Source organism: Pan paniscus, chromosome X, assembly GCF_029289425.2.
Source record: "Pan paniscus chromosome X, NHGRI_mPanPan1-v2.0_pri, whole genome shotgun sequence".
Classification (NCBI taxonomy): domain Eukaryota; kingdom Metazoa; phylum Chordata; class Mammalia; order Primates; family Hominidae; genus Pan; species Pan paniscus.
In genome coordinates this window covers 146178436-146199236 of record NC_073272.2, presented here as the reverse complement: position 1 = coordinate 146199236, position 20801 = coordinate 146178436, and the positions used below count along the sequence as shown (strand labels likewise).

Genomic DNA, 20801 nt, shown 5'->3' with positions numbered 1-20801 from the left:
GTGGGAGCTTCCAGGTTAGAAGGAGGTAAGAGACAAAAGGATGCATTCTTTTGAATCCTTGATCAGCTTTCTACTGAATATACAATTTAGTCTAGCTCCATGAATCTGCATTTTTACATAAACAATATGGCAGAGGAAGCAATCAGATATATATTTGTCTCAGGTGAGCCTCAGAGGGATGACTTTGAGTTCTATCTGTCCTTTGTCCACAAGTAATTTCCTTTAGGCAAATTGTGAAGGAGGTAGGTTTGCCCTAAGCAGTTCCTAGCTTGACTTTTCCCTTTAACTTAGTGATTTCGGGGTCCAAAGATTTATTTTCCTTTCACATCTCCAACCCAGTTCTCTCTTTTATGTTTCAAATTTTGTTATCAAAATGCTACTGGAAATAGTTCATGAACAACACATTTCTTGAAGTTACTCAGACATGTCATATTTTTTCTCCAACTACTCTTTCACATGATGTCTCTTAGGACTGAGATGCACTCAGAAAACCTTCCACCTCCTTTCTTCCATAATTTGCTACCTAATTATTTGCCAGCTCTTAGATTAGACTACACTACACTGCTAAGGTTCTGAATTACTTTAAGTATATAACATATGCCATACTCTCTCTTGCTTATGGGCCTTGTAATATATATAAAGTATAATATATTTAGTATAAATTATACTAACCTTTTGGAGAAATGATAAATTACATTTTAAAATTTCTCTAAATCATATTAAAGGTGCTTCAAACACCTATCTTGGCTATCAGGAAATTTAATCTCTGCCATTATTTGAGCCACCTTTCTGTATCGTGTAAGTATATCATGTAATACAGTCTCATGTAAACCAAGAAATGAATATTTTAAAGATAGAGTTATTGTTCACTTAATCAACTTGTGTAAAGTGCTCAACTAAGGCATGGAATGAAGGCTGTTTATTGGATTAAGCAATTAGGATGATTTTGGTGACCTTGGTAAGCACAATTTTAGTGTGCGGGTAAAGCAAAAGCCAAATTGCAGTAGGTTTTGCAGAGGATAGGATTTGAGGATGTAAAGAAGAAAAACATAGGCCACATTTCAAGAGTTTGAACTAGGAAGAAAAGTAGAGTAAATATAATCACATGAGAGTAATGTGGGTTTTAAAATCAGTATGAAGACTCTATCTCTAGCATTTATTACACAATTACAATTTTCTGTTTTAAAATTGAAATCTCTTAACTCAAAGGCAGCTTTTTATAGATTATGGCACTATATATGTGGGTAAATTAAAGAAATGTAGTAAGACTCTATTACTCATAGAATTTACATTACAAGTCATTGAAGATAACGCATTTATTCAACCTAGATATATTGAGCACACTGTATATGCCAAGCACTGTGCTGGTTGCTGTTGGACATGCAGATGCAGAAGACAGTATCCTCAGAGTCTACAGAGTTCAAAGGCTCTTTAGGGTACAGTTGTATACCAGAGGCCATGGCTTCCATATCAGCCACATTCACTCCCTAAATTTAGAAATGGCTGGGTTTAAATTTTGGCCTGGTTGGAGCAGAAAGGCAGAAATATATATACACAATTATGTTAAGCCTGTGAATGCTTGAATGAACCTGGAGAACAGTAGAGTGCTTGTCTCAATTTTTATTCTCTGTCCTATTTCAGTAAACTGATTTCTGAGCTCTAGGTTAGAGAAGGCTGCAAGAAGAAACTGAAAAAGCTATTAACACAAGAACACAAGAATATTAAGGACTCTTAGAAATCTTAGACCAACCTCTAATTTGTCAGCATCAGTGGTGATTAATGGGAGAAAATTCAGAGAATAAGAAGTCACATGGTCACTATCATTTAGTAACACAGATTTCATTCATAAGCATCCATGACCTACTCCACTGGTTTTCTCAGATATAAGTGAGAATGAGATCTTTGTAGAAGTCTGGGATTTGAATTACCAGGTAGAAGAAAAGAGCAAACAAGCAAAATATAGATTACTCTTATTATTTTAATTCTATTTAAATATAAACCCAGAAATATGTCTCACACATACAAACAAGTAACCACAACACATAGCATAATAAATATAAATTAGCAAAAGTTGCAAAGTAATTATAAAGATGAAAAAATGTGGAATGTAATTCCAAGTAGGTGAACAGAGAAAGCTCTATGGAGAATGTCGCATTTGGATATTGTGGATAAAGATGATTATTTCTTATGTTCCAGTAGGCTACTTATTTTTAAAAATTGCACATAATCAGCACCAAATAAATTGGTGTTACAGGAAGCCATTTTGGAGTGTGGGAGACCAGAATATGTCACCCCCAAATATGAAGGATTTTTGAGCTGACAGCAATTAACAAGAAGCCCATGCAGAAGAGCTTTCTACCCTCCATTTGCCTAAAAGCAAGACATAGAATTACAAAGACAAAAGGTTCACCCTCCCAACTCCACACACCCTAGAGAGAACAATGGTAAACCACTGAAGGAAACATAAGACCTTTATTTGCCTGGAGATGGTGCCAGAGGAATTTATATTAAGAAGCTTTACTGGCCGGGGCGCGGTGGCTCAAGCCTGTAATCCCAGCACTTTGGGAGGCCGAGGCGGGTGGATCACAAGGTCAGGAGATCGAGACCATCCTGGCTAACATGGTGAAACCCCATCTCTACTAAAAATACAAAAAATTAGCTGGGTGTGGTAGCGGGCACCTGTAGTCCCAGCTACCCAGGAGGCTGAGGCAGGAGAATGACATGAACCCAGGAGGCGGAGCTTGCAGTGAGCCGAGATTGTGCCACTGTACTCCAGCCTGGGCTACAGAGCAAGACTCCATCTCAAAAAAAAAAAAAAAAAAAAAAAAAAAAAGAAGAAGCTTTACTAACTAGCCTTTATCTGCCAGTTATTTGCCTTTCCACAAGTTGACACCCATGGAGAGGCAAAGTCCTTTCCCTGTGTCTTGTCACTTGTCTGAAAATTTGCTGCTCTTTGTTGAAGATTCTACATAAGCTGGAACTCAAAGCCACTTCTTTGAGAACTACTCATTCCTCTGATATCTCCCATGCATATATGAAATGTTCATATTAGTAAACTATTTTTTTTTCTCTTGTTAATGTGTCTTTTGTTACAGGGGTTAATTCCAAATAAGAATTTATGAGGGTTGAAAAAATATTTTTCTTCCCCTATAGCAGCAAATTAAGTCAACTCACAATAAGAACATGAATGGGCAAAATGGGGTTAACTAAGAATGCTTCCTGACAAAATCTTCCTACACTGAAAGAATGTTCTGTCCTGGAAAGGTACCTGGAGGAATTGCTTCACAGGACAGAAAGCAAGGAGTTGACTATAACTGGAATGTGAGAAACAGGAGAAAGGGATGCAACTTGATAGGGCCCCTGAATGAAATTTGAATTTAACGCAGAAAACTGCTACTTGACTTCAGCATTTTAGAATCTAAATATATACTCAGATTTTTTAACCTCATCCTGGATTTTACTCATCTTTAAACCATCTCAGAATCATAAACTCATTTCTATTTGCATTTGTGTTCCCTGGATAAAGCTTTGATTTATAGTACAGAATAAGAATTAGACCAAGAAATATTACAATTTAGGGTTTATATTTCAGAAAGACTTATAGTTTTCAATTTAGAAAATGCTCCTATTGAATATTCTGTATTTAATCCTGCTTTTTTATTTAAATTGGAGTTAAAGCTATTTTTCCCCATTCAGGTATAAACCCTTTTAGGGAATTTTTATGCATTTGCAACATACATGGAGGGATAATACTATGAAAGGAAAATAAATCTCGGGACTCCTCAAATCAGTAAACTAAAGGGAAAAGTCAAGCTGGGAACTGCTTAGGGAAAACCTGCCTCCCATTCCATTCAAAGTCATCCCTCTGCTCACTGAGATAAACGCATATCTGATTGTTTCCTTTGGAAGGGCTAATCAGAAACTCAAAAGAATGCAACCCTTTGTCGCTTACTTGGAAGCCCCCTCCCTGCTTCGAGTTGTCCCATCTTTCCAGACCAAACCAATGTACATCTTACATATATTGATTGTTATCTAGTTGTTACAGGTAGTCAGACAGGCATGCACGGGCGGGGCAGGAGAGGTCTCTTCTCCCAGCCACTAGGAATGCCAGGTGATGGTTTGACAATGATCACACTGCCTCTCTAAAAGTGAGTAATTGGCAGCCGGTGTCAGGGAGAGGTCATTTCCTGATGGTCCACACATCTTGCACTAAAGAGTTAACTGAATGCAGGCACCAGCAAGACACAACTTCCCCGGCATGTGCATTAAGTGACAAAATAGCAGAGTATGACCTTCCAGGGGCACACCACTGGAGAAGGGAAGAAAGTCTCAGAAGGGCATGCATACAACTACCTAAACACATTGCACGTGCTCACCTTCCAAGGGTAAAGAGGGCACTGGGCATGAAGGGAGACCACCCTAAGGGAACAATCATGGGAAAGGGGCCAGCCTATAAAGTCCTAGAATCAAGGTTAAACACTGCACTTGACCTCAGTGCTTACTTGGGTCTCTTCCAAGCATACTTTTCTTTCTTTCTTTTCTGTTCTAAAGCCTTTTTAAAAAAAACTTCCAATCTTGCTCTGAATCTTGGCTTGGTCTCTTTTTCTGCTTTATGCCCCTCAGGCAAATTCCTTCTTCTGAGGAGGCAAGAATTGAGGTTGTTGCAGACCCATATAGACTTGCTGCTGGTAACTCAGATACCTTCCACTGTTAATATCATGTCTCCCTAAAATGTATGAAACCGAGCTATGCCCTGGCGACCTTGGGCACACATCATCAGGACCTCCTGAGGCTGTGCCATGGGCCTGTGTCCTTAACCTTGGCAAAATTAATTTTCTAAATTAACTGAGACCTGTCTCAGATATTTGGGGTTCACATTTGTTAACCATGGAGGGATTCTGAGTGGAGGTGCCCCTGACCTGTGACAAACCTTTTATTGGTGTTTGGTACCAGTTTTAGCTATCTTTATGGCTCAAACCAATAGGACAATTTGCTGAGGCCTGGAAGCCCCCACCTCCAGAAAATCCCTGATCTCCTCAAATTTAGTTGAGATCTAAAGTTTATTTTACTATACAACACCTTTTTTTTTTTTGGAGTTTTACTTGCTTCCAACAGGAAGGCAAGTTTTCCTGCTTTCATGATAATGGAAGGCAGGTAACTCCTTTCTGGAGTTTGAGCTCACTTCCAACGGGGAAGGCAGGTTTAAGTTTTCTCCCGCTTCTAGTGTGGTAGAGAGCAGTCTTCAGCCTGAGACCCATCCCTAGGTAAGTAACTGAATTGGGGTTTATTTATGTCTTGGCTAAAGTTAAGATTAACAACCAGCTGATTTTAATTTCTCCTAACCATTAAAGTGCTCAGTGATCATATTGTAGGGGATTTTTTGTTGTTTCTTCTGGTCTTTCTCCAGTCAGATTTGACTAACTCTACCTGACTTGACAAAATCCAAATGAGAATTCCAAATTATGGGTAACAAGGCCTCTCTGAATTAGCTAAAATTCCTCTCAGCTGCAAAAGAGGGAGATAAAACCATGTGCTTGGTTTCTGTGTTTCCTTCTTGTCTTAAAAAAATTGTTACTTTGTTTACTTTTCTTCCACCCTATATCTCCTTTGCTGTCTTCAGTACCAAGAAAAATATAGAGAAGGCTTCTAGTGACTCAAATCCCTTAAAGAACTCAGAACAAAGTACCACTCACCCCTTTGGGGGTGTTCTGTTTTCTTTGTGGAGTTTCAAGAGTCATGAGCAGATTCTTCTTAGGTCTAAAGCTCTGCTTTCCTGTATTGCATTACCTGACCTATTTGGCTTTGGGGGTACTAGAGATTACCTTGTACTGTGAGAGGATTTGACCTTGGTGTATGTAATGGCAGACAAGAGCTACAAAATACAGGAAGTGGTCTTGGCTGTTTTTTTTTTTCTTTCTTTTTTTTCTTAGGAAGTTATTGTTTAAGAATCCTCCTTCTGGTTCAGAGATGCTTTCCAAAGGGACTTCTCCATTGCTTTTTCTCCCCAAATTAATCTCGATTTGGCTTGTCTGTGAACATTTGTGTGAAGAATTGAACTGTTGTTTTCACACGTAAATAAGAGACTGAGTTTCCTCAGCTCCAAAGAGAAAGGGCATTTTGCTCCTCCCAGCCGAACGGTGCTTCTTGGTGAACAGGGGCCTCATGAGAGTGTCAGGGGTTTGACCTTCCCATTGAGAGGTGACAGCATGCTGGCAGTCCTCACAGCCCTGGCTCACTCTCAGCGCCTCCTCTGCCTGGGCTCCCACTTTGGCGGCACTTGAGGAGCCCTTCAGCCCACTGCTGCACTGTGGGAGCCCCTTTCTGGGCTGGCCAAGGCCAGAGCCGGCTCCCTCAGCTTGCAGGGAGGTGTGGAGGGAGAGGCGTGAGCGGTAACCGGGGCTGCGCGCGCTTGCGGGCCAGCTGGAGTTCCAGGTGGGCGTGGGCTTGGCGGGCCCGCACTCGGAGCAGCCGGCTGGCCCTGCTGGCCCCGGGCAATGAGGGGCTTAGCACCCGGGCCAGCGGCTGCAGAGGGTGTACTGGGTCCCCCAGCAGTGCCAGCCCACCGGGGCTGCACTCGATTTGTCACTGGGCCTTAGCTGCCTTCCCGCGGGGCAGGGCTCGGGACCTGCAGCCCACCATGCCTGAGCCTCCCACCCGCTCTGTGGGCTCCTGTGTGGCCTGAGCCTCCCCGATGAGTGCCGCCCCCTGCTCCACAGCGCCCAGTCCCATCGACCACCCAAGGGCTGAGGAGTGCGGGTGCACGGCGCAGGACTGGCAGGCAGCTCCACCTGCAGCCCCCGTGCGGGATCCACTGGGTGAAGCCAGCTGGGCTCCTGAGTCTGGTGGGGATGTGGAGAACCTTTATGACTAGCTCAGAGATTGTAATTATACCAATCGGCACTCTGTATCTAGCTCAAGATTTGTAACCACACCAATCAGCACCCTGTGTCTAGCTCAGGGTTTGTGAATGCACCAAACGACACTCTGTATCTAGCTACTCTGGTGGGGCCTTGGAGAACCTTTATGTCTAGCTCAGGGATTGTAAACACACCAATGAGCACTCTGTATCTAGCTCAAGGTTTGTAAACACACCAATCAGCACCCTGTGTCTAGCTCTGCGTTTGTGAATGCACCAATCGACACTCTGTATCTAGCTACTCTGGTGGGGCCTTGGAGAACCTGTGAGTTGAAACTCTGTATCTAGCTAATCTGGTGGGGATGTGGAGAACCTTTGTGTCTAGCTCAGGGATTGTAAAGGCACCAATCAGCGCCCTGTCAAAAGAGACCACTGGGCTCTACCAATCAGCAGGATGTGGGTGGGGCCAGATAAGAGAATAAAAGCAGGCTGCGGGAGCCAGCAGTGGCAACCTGCTCTGGTCCCCTTCCACACTGTGGAAGCTTTGTTTTTTAGCTCTTTGCAATAAATCTTGCTACTGCTCACTCTTTGGGTCCACACTGCTTTTATGAGCTGTAACACTCACTGCAAAAGTCTGCAGCTTCACTCCTGAAGCCAGCGAGACCACCAGCCCACCGGGAGGAACAAACAACTCCAGACGCACCGCCTTAAGAGCTGTAACACTCACCGCGAAGGTCTGCAGCTTCACTCCTGAGCCAGCGAGACCACGAACCCACCAGAAGGAAGAAACTCCGAACACATCCGAACATCAGAAGGAACAAATTCCAGACGTGCCACCTTAAGAGTTGTAACACTCACCACAGGGGTCTGCGGCTTCATTCTTGAAGTCAGTGAGACCAAGAACCCACCAATTCTGGACACCCCATGACATGCAGTGGCACTACAGGAAATTCCCAATACATTTAGTTTAAAAAAGGCTTGTCCAGGAAGCACATATAGGAGCTGTTCACTCAGTGCTTTGAGCCCTCCTGGAGGTGCTTAGACCTCTGGAGAGAAAAACTGGGACATGCAAGAGGGCGGTAATAACTCACTGGTGACACTGTGAAGTCCTGCTTGCAACCAGCACACACTTGGACCCACTCCACGAAAACCATAGACCACAGTTCAGTTTATTCTTTTAAGAAAGAAACACAAGTGGGAAACAATCTAAGAATGAGGAGAAAAGAAGGAGAATGTCCCCCTTTGGGGCACTCTGCTAGTTTTATGGTGCCTCTACTTCCTAGAGTTTGTGTAAAATGGAAATATTATGGTCTTTGTGTACATTTACATCAAGCAAAAAGAGCCCTAAGGTCAACCTGCAAACTATAGAGTTCCTAAGTTACCTTTTTCCTTTATTTTATTTTCTGCCTGCTTTAAAGCGAATGTTACTTTTCTACTGAGATAAAAACACTGTTTGGATCCAAATGTTTTTTGTTTTTGTTTTTGTTTTGTTTTCCAAATTTGTATTATCTTATGGCTAGGGTTCTGAAGCATAAGTTATAGGACCTTTGTGTGTAAGGGTGTGTATGTGTGGGTATATATATATTTAAAAGGCCTTTATGATAGATTTCTATACTTTTATATTTAAATTTCAATTAAATCAGTTTTAATTACCCTCTAGCACACTAGAGTTTTTCTCTCTCTACTTTGTGATGTAAATTTTACTATCTGATTTTTCACCTTCGAGTTATTTCCTTCAATATGCAAATTTAAAGTGATGTAGGTAACAATTGCCAAGGGTAATGAAACAGGTTATCAAGAATTTAAAATTTGAAAATAAAAAAAGAGGTCTTATAAATCTATAAGATGTACTTCTATAGGCATATCTAATACATCTATGTATCTATGTGTTCTGTACACAATGTTTCACTACTAAATAGAGCTCTAATTAATTGGCTTAAGAAAATACAAGAGCTTAAATCAAAAAAAGACTAGTCATATGCTTTTTCAAGTTTATGTGACTTAAGTAAAATCTTTAATAAATAAGCTAGCTTTAAAATTATTGGTAAAGTAGTATTAGAAATGTCTTAAGAATTGTCAGCATACATTTTTGTTTGAATTTATTGATCAAGTGATTTCATACTTATCCCTGCCAAATATTATTAGGTGTCAAAATTTTGCATAAGTGTTACAAAACTATAAACCCAGCCCAAAACAGAATGATCTTTGCTTGTGTAATTTTTGACAAATAAGACATTAATAAAGGTTTAATGAAAATAGCTAAACCTTAAACTATTTAGTAAAATAACCATAACTTCTAATTTTGTGGCTTTAAAAAGTCTAGTCTCCCAGCCAAAATGGGATTTGTTTCAGGGAAAGACTGTTGTCATCTCAGTTTCAAAGCTAAACTTTAAACTAACTTCCTCACAAAGTTAGTTAGACCTACGCCCAGGAATGAACAAGGTCAGCTTGGAGGTTAGAAGCAAGATGGCGTCAATTGGTCATATCTTTTTCACTTTCTCAGTTACAATTTTGCAAAGGTGGTTTCATAACTTTAAATGATAACTATCACAGTTTTCATAAAGAATATAGATAAACTATAAAATAAAATAATTAGGTAAATGTGATGGGATAAATACTTGTAGACAAACTTGTCATAATTTAGAATCTAAAGTTATAGTAAATTAAATAACATATATTTCATTATTTGGGTATTTCCAAATAATAAATATCACAGGAAAACATTTCTAAAAAATGTGTGTCCTTTTAAAACAGGTGAATTTTTTTGTCTAATTCACAGCTTATTTAAAGATTATGTAAAAAACAAGGTAAGAGGAAACAGAAAATAAGAGAGATGTAAAGAAAGTTATAGAAATAAAGAGTTATTGTTTGGTAAGAAAGCTTAAAGAGAAATAATTTTATATGAGAAAGAATCTTGTTTGGTAAATTTTTTCCTAGAATACAATGACTGGTTGTTTAAGAAAGCAATGTTTAGGACAAACCAGAAAGTCCAAGCATTTCATGAATGGTCTGTGTAAGTCATAATAAGAGAATTTATTTTGAAAATCCAAAACTTTTATATTATCAAGTAGTCTACAATTAAAGGGAAGTTATAATGGTCTTTCTAGAGATTGGGTTTTAATTAAAAAAAAACACTTATACACTAAAAAATTGGTTTGAACTATAAAATTTTCTTAAGGCATTGCTTTACTCTTAATAAATTACAAGACATTATAATTTTTTAATCAAAGTTTAACTTTTATTGCATCTTGCTGTTTTCAGCTTTCTCTCCCTTTTTCAAAGGCCTGAAAAAATAACTGTATCCTTCAGATCATTTTCAGCTCCTGTAAAAAGTTTTTTCTTTTCTTTTTTTTCTTCCTTTGGGTTCTAACTGATAAAAAAAAAATTATCTTAGAGGTCCAAAGGACATATTTCTTTCCAACATAATATTCCCCATAGGGAAGAGCGGTTGCACTGCAGTAGGTCTTTTGTTTTCCTTTGAGTAATTGACCTAATAAACAAATCTTATTATTTATTGAAAAAATTCCTGTGTTATTATTAGTAAGTTTGGTTTGCTTAAAAAACCTGTAGATTAAAAATAAATAAATTAAGGTTATTATATCTGGATAACTTCCTATATGTGCTTTTAAAGTTTTTGTGTCATTAAGTTACAGGGCTTTGACCCCTGGGTCTCAAAAGGACACTAAATCCTGCTAAATCTTAAACACTGACCACAGTTACAGCCTCATTTTCAGACCTGGTAGAAGATACCAATCACAATAAACTGTGTTTATGAGACACAGGGCCAGAAATTAAAACTCCTCAAGACCTAGGACTATCATGGAAGAAGTGGGCATGTGAGAGTGTGAGAGCCAATTTTGAGAGATAAAATAAGTTCTGTTTCTCTATAAATTAACCATTAATGTCAAAGGCACACTGATGAAAGTCCAGTATATAGGCCCCTGTGTCAGATTAACAAGGTTTTCTTGGAGCATTAACCCATTCCTTAATAAAGGTTATAAAGGTTATAAAAAGGCTTATGAAAAGTATATCTTAGGTCAAAATGACTAAAATTGTATAGATTGCTTATAAAATTTTTAAAACAAATTTAATTGGTCTCATGCTGTTTTTATTAAGGCTTATTGTTTTGGAAATTAAGTCTCCTCTCTCAAAGAATAAAGGTTTTTTTATTTAAAAAAAATTTGAATTATCATTTTGGTTAAATGAATACTTTATTTCACAATGATCTGTGATCCTATTTTATGATATCAAGCCTTTTAAACTTTTCATATTTGACAAACTTTCCAAAGTCAAATTCTAAATTGGGTTCTCATTAATTTTTTGATATTAGTCCCCTGAAGCCCAAAAGAGACATATTCAGCTTATTTTGTGTAAAAATCATACTGGAAGTATTGTCAAATATGAAATGGTGTTTGGCTTTCTTTAGGCTGTATTTACATAAATGTTATTGGTATGTGTTCCAAAATTATGGGAAACTCCTATAATTCTGATATGAGTTAGTATATGTTATTAATAATTATAATTGTTATGTTAAATTATTGTGCGCAACAGAAGTAACAAATTTCCTTGTCAATTGTATCTTTGACTATGGCTGCCCTAAAACTTTTTGCCATCCATGGACAATTGTCTTAATTTGGTCCTCTTTACAAGGTGGCTTTATAATAAGCTATGAAACTCTAGTAGGTGTTCTTGAATGTAGGGTTCTGATAACTTTGGAGACTGTGATATTACAATAGAGGAAAAGCTTTCAGTACTCATGGAGAGCTGGAATGTTTATGAATATCAAACAGAACAGGAGTTAACTGCATGGACTGAACTAATAAAGGACTGAAGTAATCTTTTTGACTTTTTTGCTTAAAACATTGCTGATCCTTTGTTTAGTTTTTCAGAGTCAAGAACACTTTTTTTTGAGCTATTGGCAGCTTTTAACAATTGAGTAAAGTGTACTTTTGTGAACAAAATTTGGAGCATATTTGTTTCTCTCTACATGATTTCTCCAGAATTTGGAAACTGTTTGTGAGTATACTTAACTTATGGCAATATAGTTATTTGCATAAGTTCAATAAGAATGATTTCTTTTTGCAACAGGACAGCATTGGAGAAACTGGTTATTTTACCAAGGCTTTGACTGGAATAGTGTGCTTTCCTTTAAGGAATCAAAATTGACTTATAGAGCCAATAAAAGCCCCTTGGGAAAACTGGCCTTCTGTGTTGTCTGCACAGTCCCTGTCCAGGATTACTGGCCTCTGGTAAGTAAAGAATGTCATTTTCTGACAAGCCCAAGAACCCCAAGTTATCTTGAGACCTCAAGAGAAGAGGAATTTGCCTAACTCATAGGTATGCGGTGGTACAAAGCTATGGCTGAGCTCAGCTTTACAAAAGTCTTATCTGAGATTCCTTCTATGGAACAAAGTTCCATCAAAGCCATCTTAAAAAATAATTATTCTTGCTGCACTTTAGACAAATAATCAGGGCAAGTATAATAAAGGAAATTGGTCTTACCCAGGTTTGTCTTTAGTAAAAACAGGAAACTGGAGAGAGAAAAATGTTTCAAAAACTATAGTACAGCTGTTGTCAGAGTCTAGTCTTGTTTAATGTTTTCAATTTGTATTATTTTCTACAGTTGGAATGAATTCTAAAATTTTTCCTGGCTACAAGTCTCCAAAATAATGTTCTTATTTTTTTTCCTTCTTTCTTTTCCTTTTCCCCACCCCTCATTTTTCCTAATTTGAAATCACTGAAAACTAAGCTGTGCTTTCTTAAAGCTCTATGAACTGAAGCTAGACAACTTAAACCATAGAAGAAAATAACAGCAACCTATTTATATACATGAGACACTTTCATCTCTGTCTACTGATGTATGGACTTTAGGGTAACATGGCCTATATTGATTTTCCAGGATTGTTCTTTTTTTGTTTGTTGTTGTTTTTCTTTCTTCCTCCCCCTATTTTAGCTTTGTAGGATGTGAGACTTCACAACCTGCTAAAAATGAGCTTTTCTAAATATGTGGGACCTACCTGTCTAGGAATAAACTATCCTAGCCATGAGAGATCAGATGAAGCCTGAGAACAGAGACTAATTTTCTTCTAAAATGCTTTCTTTGAATGATTTTAAAAGGAAAAACAGGGAAATACGAAAGGAAAATAAATTTTGGGACCCCCAAATCATTAAGCTAAAGGGAAATGTCCAGCTGGGAACTGCTTAGGGCAAACCTGCCTCCCATTCTATTCAAAGGCATCCTTCTGCTCACTGAGATAAATGCATATCTGATTGTTTCCTTTAGAAAGAAAATCAAAAGAATGCAACTCTTTGTCTTACTAGGAAGCCCCCTCCCTGTTTCGCATTGTCTCACCTTTCTGGAGTGAACCAATGTACATCTTACACGTATTGATTGATGTTTCATGTCTCCCTAAATGTATGAAACCAAGGTGTGCCCGACCACCTTGGGCACATGTTGTCAGGACCTCCTGAGGCTGTATCATGGGTGTGCATCTTTAACCTCAGCAAAATAAACTTTCTAAATTGACTGGGACCTGTCTCAGGTATTTGAGGTTCATAATACAGATCAGAATTTTTAAACTTTTAAAATAACCTTACTAAATATTGATTTACAAATTTCTACTTTGAAGGAGACTTAAAAATGTTCACTTATCTCTTTATAGCAATGAATCATATTTAATTAAGATAAAGGTCAGCTAAAAGTACCTTTATCTTTTTCTGAAATATTTTTCCAGCTTTTTCTGTCCATTTTCTATATACTTGAAATTCTAAACTCAAAAGAATTTCCCAAAATTATTTTATCTTTGTTTTATTTACTTTTGTTTTAGTAATAATTTCCCATTTATATAGGTTTATAAAACCAGCTTCTATAATATACATAGAAGGCAGGATTATAATATTTTAATGTTAACTCTAATTGGAAGGACTATAATTGCATATCTAAGCAAAAATTAATTGATAGTCACCAGCACCTGGACAATTTTAAATTTACACATGTACAGTACACTTTTCTATTTCTGCTGTTTTTACCAAAAATCTAGTTTCAAGCCATTTTTTTCAATGGGAAGTGTGTACTACTGACACTTTGTCACTAGAGTATTTTGAATTGAGATGATGAAACGTACAAGTGGTGTTACATCTTTTAGAATGCTGCAACTGAACATAAAACCATTCTCATCTCTGTAATAGGTTTCTGATAGTACTCTGTTAGCAGTCAGTGATATAAAGGCTGCAAACATTGATGAAAACTGCAGGTACCTTAAGTCACATGTATCTCAAATAAGAGTGACAAGAATCAAAATATCTTGACTATTTACTGCCTTGTTGCTGTTCATTGGAATGCACACTGAAGTTTATGGCAGCAAATGATACTGTTGCCAGTCCTTCAGAGCTTTTTTGTTTTGTTTTGTTTTGTTTTCAGAGCTACATGAGAACACCATTTAACAGCCTCTACTAGCTCCACAACAAAGGAAGATCAGAAAGTTATCACTCAATTTCAAGTTCTACTTACATGAAAACTCTCATAGAAAGACAACGTTTTTAAGCATGTACTAAAAGCCTGATCCTGTTGCCTTCCTGTATACTTGAAACTGGATGTACTTCTCCTGCTCTTAATTTCAGTCATGCCTACATTAAATACAAAAAAGCATCTTGTCTTACCACAGATTTAAAGAAGACCCATTTGAAGACAATCTCCAAGAGGGATGATGAAAAGATTTCTCATAAACTCTTTTTAAATTTATTGGTTTCTTTCTTTCCCAGGCTGAACCATAGGTAGGGGATGGCTGCTGACATATTTAAAATGTGCTAAGGACCCTAATTCTTGTCTACTTCCTCCTAAATCTCCTAGAAGGACACAGAGAAATAAAAACATCTAGCCAAGTGCAGAAAGTTACTTTTTTTTTCAAAAAACTTGTCAATTAAGGTAGCCTTTAGGTGGTATTAACCACGTCATATTTCTCCCTGTGGCCAAGTTTTGAGCTTTGCAATTGGCACTGTGAGCTTTATTCAGTTTATTATTGTCACTTCCATTTAATCCCTTCACGAATCTTTCACCAAAAATGAACTCATTTTAAGATGAAGTGGTGAATTAATGCAGTTACATAATCCAGCAAAGACATCTAATTTGAGAATATGTCCATTAGAATGTGGTAAGCCCTCTGGCCCTGGGAATCAAGATATTAATCTGCTGTTGTATATTTTTTATTCCTAGTTATTAGGGAGTTATTTTTTGTCCTCAGATGCCTTTCACTGAGAAAATTCTATTTTTAACTTTCTTTTTATCAGAGGTCAACATGTGGTACTCTGCAACTTTCACAAAGGAAGATGAAAAGCAAAACGAAAGTTTAGTTCTGAAATTTCAATCATGGGTCTCTACATACCCTGGAGTGGGTGCTCCCCCTGAGACCAACCGGAAGGTGGTTGAAACAGTGTTGAAAAGTAGCCATGAGCTTGATGTTAATTGGAGCTATTCCAGAAGGATACCAGGTCATGGACTTAGCGCTAAGATAAGCATGAGTTTACTGTAGGAGTGAAGTTATTGTCTATGCTGTTTCAAAATAAATGTTAAGTTGGAAAGAGTGCAATACCAATACATCAAGTTGGTATTTGCAAAAATCATTTAAAAATTTTACTGTATCAACTTTTCCTGTAGTGGTTTCTGAGTGTGATCTGTACTTGGTGTTCTAATAGGAATAATCCTATGATGGCATATGCTACAGATTGGTGCTTAAACATTTACCTTCTTAATGCAGGACTCTGATTAAAGAAGGCAAAAAGGAACCTCTTCTGTAGCCAGAATGAAAACAGGCATGTGTATAAGGGTTAGGGGGAGCAAAATCTACCAGGTAGGGTGGGGACAAAACAATTACTCTCAGTTACTGCATCTTAGTGTCATAAAGAAGGGACCTTGTATAAGGGGAAAGAATAATCACTCCCAAAAGACCCTGTCATTACATAGGTGCAAAGTCCCCACTATAATTGGGAGAGTTTAGAGTATGATCGTTTATTGCTGTGGTAGTTCATTATCACTTAGAGAATGACAGTTAATTCAATCTTATCTTTCCTTTCTTATCCTTATTGATATGGGCAAAACTTTCTTTAAAGGAGAGAGGACTGAAAATGAGCAGCAAACAGCAACTGTTAAAAACAGCAAGAGAGTACAGGTACAATATAAACATGGAAGCAGGGCTACAAATAACAGTTGCCTTTTCAATGTAAATAATGGAGGACAGAGGCCTCCAATATGGGAAGCTATATTTGAAGTATGGGGGGAAATGAACCTAGAATCTATCTCCAGTAAAAACATGCTTAATAACTGAAGGTAAAGGGAAGATATTTTCAGAATTTCAAATTCTCAGATAATTTGTCTTCAGCAGACCAGCACCTTAATAAATGCTAAATTATAATTCTCAAGTTAAAGAAAATAATTTTACATGGAATTCTAGTTCTGGGGTAAGAAGAAGCAGCAATATAAACCGTATATATGTCAGTAAATATAAAATACCTTTTAAAAATATGACATACATTTTAATTGTTAATTATTTAAATAAGAACAAAAACAATGTCCTGTGAATTTCATAGCACTGTAGAAAAATATAAAGCAGCAAAATCACAAAGGTGAGGAGGAGAGATAAATGGAATTGTACTATTTTAATTTTGCTGTATTGTCCTTAAAGTAATTTTTAAAAATAAATTATCATAATATTAAAATATACATTGAAACTTATGGAATGACCAATAAAAGAACACAAAGAGTGACACCTAAAACATTATCAGAGCAACTAAAATGAAATACTAAAAAATAATCGATTTGTCCAAAAGTAGATAGGAAAAAAGGAACAGAAAAATCAAAAGAAATTATATAAATAAAAAACAAATAGCAATAAATGACATAATTTAAATTAAGGGACTTTAATAATGTGATTAAATATAAATTGGCTGAACAAGCTAATAAAAATGCACAGATTATCAGACTTGATAGAAAAGAAACAGATCATTGTATTACAAAAATGCTCTTTAAATATAAATATACTATAAGTTGCAAGTAAGTGGGTGTAAAGATTATGCTATGAAATCCTAAGCATAATAAAGATTCTATGGCTATATTAATTAAAAAGTAAAATTAAAGATAAAAATTATTACTAAATATAGAGAAGAACAAGTATAAGTGATATAAAAAGGATCAATTCATCAAGAACATATAACAATATTAAATCATTATTAAACTAAAAACAGAGTTTCGAAATACATGAAACAAAAAAAAATGAGGAACAAAGAAAGACATAGACAAGTTTCCAATCATGGTTGGAAATTTAACCACCTACCTCTCAGCAATTTATTACAAATAGAGAACAAAATCATCAAGTATAAGAGCCATGAAATCATAAAAGACTATAACAACATTATCAACAGTATCAGTCCATTTTTACACTGCTGATAAAGACATACCCAAGACTGGGTAATTTATAAAGGAAAAGAGGTTTAATGGACTCACAGTTCCACATGGCTGGGGAGGGCTCATAATCATGGTGGAAGGTGAAAGGCACATCTTACGTGGCGGCAGGCAAAGAGATAATGAGAGCTAAGTGAAAGGGGAAACCCCTTATAAAAACATCCTATGTCATGAGACTTATTCACTACCATGAGAACATTATGAGGGAAACGACCCCAATGATTCACAACACATGGGAATTATGGGAACTATAAATCAAGATGAGATTGGGGTGGGGATAGAGTGAAACCATAAATTTACCTACTTTACATTATAGGACAGTATACCACAGAAAAGCAGAATACGTATTCTTCTTGTGGAGACATGCAACATTCATCAAGATGGAGCATATTCTGAGACCCAAAACAAATTTTAATAAATTTCAAAGCATCAACATTATGTAGAATATAATCTATGACCAACATGATATTGAATTAATAAGTTAGAAGGTTTGATATCATATACAGTGTACTGTATGACAACAACAGAGTTAAAGTAAAAATTGTAATAAGATATCTAGAAAATCCAGCATATTTGGAAATTACAAGTATACTTCTAAACAAACCTGGGTCAAAAAAATATACAAAAGAAATTAGTCTGAAGTGAATGGAAATGAAATAAAGTATATCAAATTTTGGGATACAGCTAAAGCTGTGTTTAGAGAGAAATTTAAATCACTTTAAATGAGTATATTAGAAAAAAATATAATATCTATGACTTGTATTTCTACCGTAGGAGACCTAGCATGAGAGTATAGAAACCTCTGGAGCCTTACAAACCAGGGAAGTTCACATCTACTTACAGGTTTTCCTCTCACATTCCTCGTGAGAAAAATTGGAGGCAGTAGAGAGGATGAAAAGGCCTCCTTTGCAGTGCAGGACACGGAGGAGGAGATAGCTGGTGTGATGCTCCATATGAATTATCTTCCCCTCTTCCCCCTAGGGAACAAAAGCCTTAATTCACTAGGGGAATGACAACAAGCACTGTCACCCTCAGGCACAGATGAAGACAAATTGCAGCTGGGTAAAGGGAACAGAGAAATCCCTCTATACCTAGGGAAAGGGCAGAAACACATTCATGGCCAAGAAAAATAGAGTCTACTGCTGTGGAAGGAACAGGATCAATAATGCCCTACTGTAAGATCAAGGGAGACACCGAGCCTGCCTAAAACTCAGACTGAACCGGAACACCAGAGAATACTCTCCACCCTCTATCACCAGCCTAGCCAGCTTCATGTAACAAGTAACAGCAACCTCCTGCTGGGAGAGGGTCAAAAGAGAAGCCTGCAGCCTACTTTGAGACACAGGCAAAAGAGAAGACCTCCAGCTGAAGGTGGACCAGACATTAAGAAAATAATCTTCTGGAAAATGAGTTTTCAGCCTAAATACACAGTAACACTAGAGGAATTTAAAGACCATAGTACACTGAAGGTAATAATTGCAACAATAAAACCCTACTCAGCCCAACGTCTCAGGCACCCACACTGAAGACCAGGCCAACTAAAAGCATGCCTTAGTTACCACTGTCCTAAAAAAATGTACAGCATTAAACCAAAATTATGAGACATATAAAGAAGCATCCACCCCCATCTCCCATTTTCTTTCTCTCTGCTTTTTCATTCTCCCTTTAAAATGCCCAGTCACCCTTGTACGAATCAAAGTGGAGCTCTGCTTTTTTCCCGACTGTCATAGTTACTGACCACTCTAATGCCATGCTTTGTTTATCTTTGACACAAGTCATAGACTGGGATGAAATATTTTTAGTACATATATCTGAAAAAATGTTTCATATCCTGGTACATGAAACATTTGCAAACAATTATATATATATATATATATGTATTTCATGTCTGTATATGTATATGTCTATGTATATATAAATATATGGCTAAAAAGCACTTGACAAGGTGTTCAATATCACCAGTCATCAGAGAAATGCAAAACAAAACCCTAATGTGATAAAATTTCACATTCAATATGTTGGCTATAATAAAAACCATTTGACTGTACCAAATTTTGAAAAGGATATGCATTGCCAGTAGGAGTGTCAAAATGATACACCTGCTTTGGAAAACAATTTGGCAGTTGCTTATGAAGTTAACCATAATTTATCTATAACCAACTGTCTTAGTCCATTTTGTATTGCTATAAAGAAATAGCTGAGGCTGGGTAATTGACAAAGACAAAATGTTTATTTATCTCAGAATTCTGATGGCTGAAAAGTTCAAGATTGGGCATCTGCATCTGGTGAGCACATCAGGTTGCTTCCACTCGTGGGGGAAGGGGAAGAGGAGCTGGTGTGTGCAGAGATCACATAGCAAAAGAGGAAGCAAGAGAGAGAGGAGAGGTGCCAGGCTCTTTTTTACGACCATCTCTCATAGGACCTAATGAAGCAAGAACTCACTCACTACCATGAGAATGGCACCAAGCCATTCATGAGGGATCTGTCCTCATGACCCAAAGACCTCCCACTAGGCACCTTCTCCAACATTAGGGATCAAATTTCAACATGAGGTTTAGAGGGGTCATACATCCAAACCATGTTATCTTCCAATTGCATTTCTAGGTATTTATTTGAAAATACTTTGTAGGGACATGGATGAAACTGGAAACCATCATTCTCAGTAAACTATCACAAGAACAAAAAACCAAACACCGCATATTCTCACTCATAGGTGGGAATTGAACAATGAGATCACATGGACACAGGAAGGGGAATATCACACTCTGGGGACTGTGGTGGGGAGGGGGGAGGGGGGAGGGATAGCATTGGGAGATATACCTAATGCTAGATGACGAGTTAGTGGGTGCAGCGCACCAGCATGGCACATGTATACATATGTAACTAACCTGCACAATGTGCACATGTACCCTAAAACTTAAAGTATAATAAAAAAAAATACATAAAAACTAATGTCTACAAATGACAACTAAAAGACTATTTATTCATAACAGTCCTGTCTGTGATAGCCCCAGACTGAAAGCCACCTACAGACTCATCAACAGAAGCATGAGTAATAATATTGAGTATTCTAATGAAATACTCCTCAGCCATCAAAAGAAATGAAAGAGAGATGAATGCAACAATATAGATGCATCTCAAAAGCCCAATCTTGTATGGAAGAAGCTAGAAACAATTGTGACTGCATGATTCAATTTATATCAAATGCAAAACAGTCAAAAGTAATCTTTGTTGAAATAAGCCAGTCAATGATTAGCTCTAAAAAGTGGCTGTTAAGATCAGCTTGGTGGAGGCAGGAGGAAACTTCTTGCGGTAATGGAAATGCTCTATATCTTCCTTTTGATGGTAGTTACAGGGGATCAAAAAATTATCAAAAGTCATTGTACTGAACACTTAAGATTTATGCATTGTATTAGTTGAGGCTATTCAAAAAATAAAATTAATAATTAGGTATAATGCCTTTTTGTTCATACTAGATTTTTTTAAATTGTC

General features: G+C 37.2%; 1 long non-coding RNA gene across 3 annotated transcripts in view; it reads right to left on the bottom strand.

Moving 5' to 3' along the window:
* The window catches only part of LOC129395208 (uncharacterized), a 323155-nt gene extending 304878 nt beyond the window's left edge, over nt 1-18277 (bottom strand). For all 3 annotated transcript variants that reach the window (XR_010111296.1, XR_008622715.1, XR_008622714.2), the window contains exon 1: nt 18151-18277. This is a non-coding gene — a long non-coding RNA (uncharacterized LOC129395208). The remainder of the gene's footprint in view (nt 1-18150) is intronic.
* Between the last annotated feature and the right edge of the window lie 2524 nt (nt 18278-20801).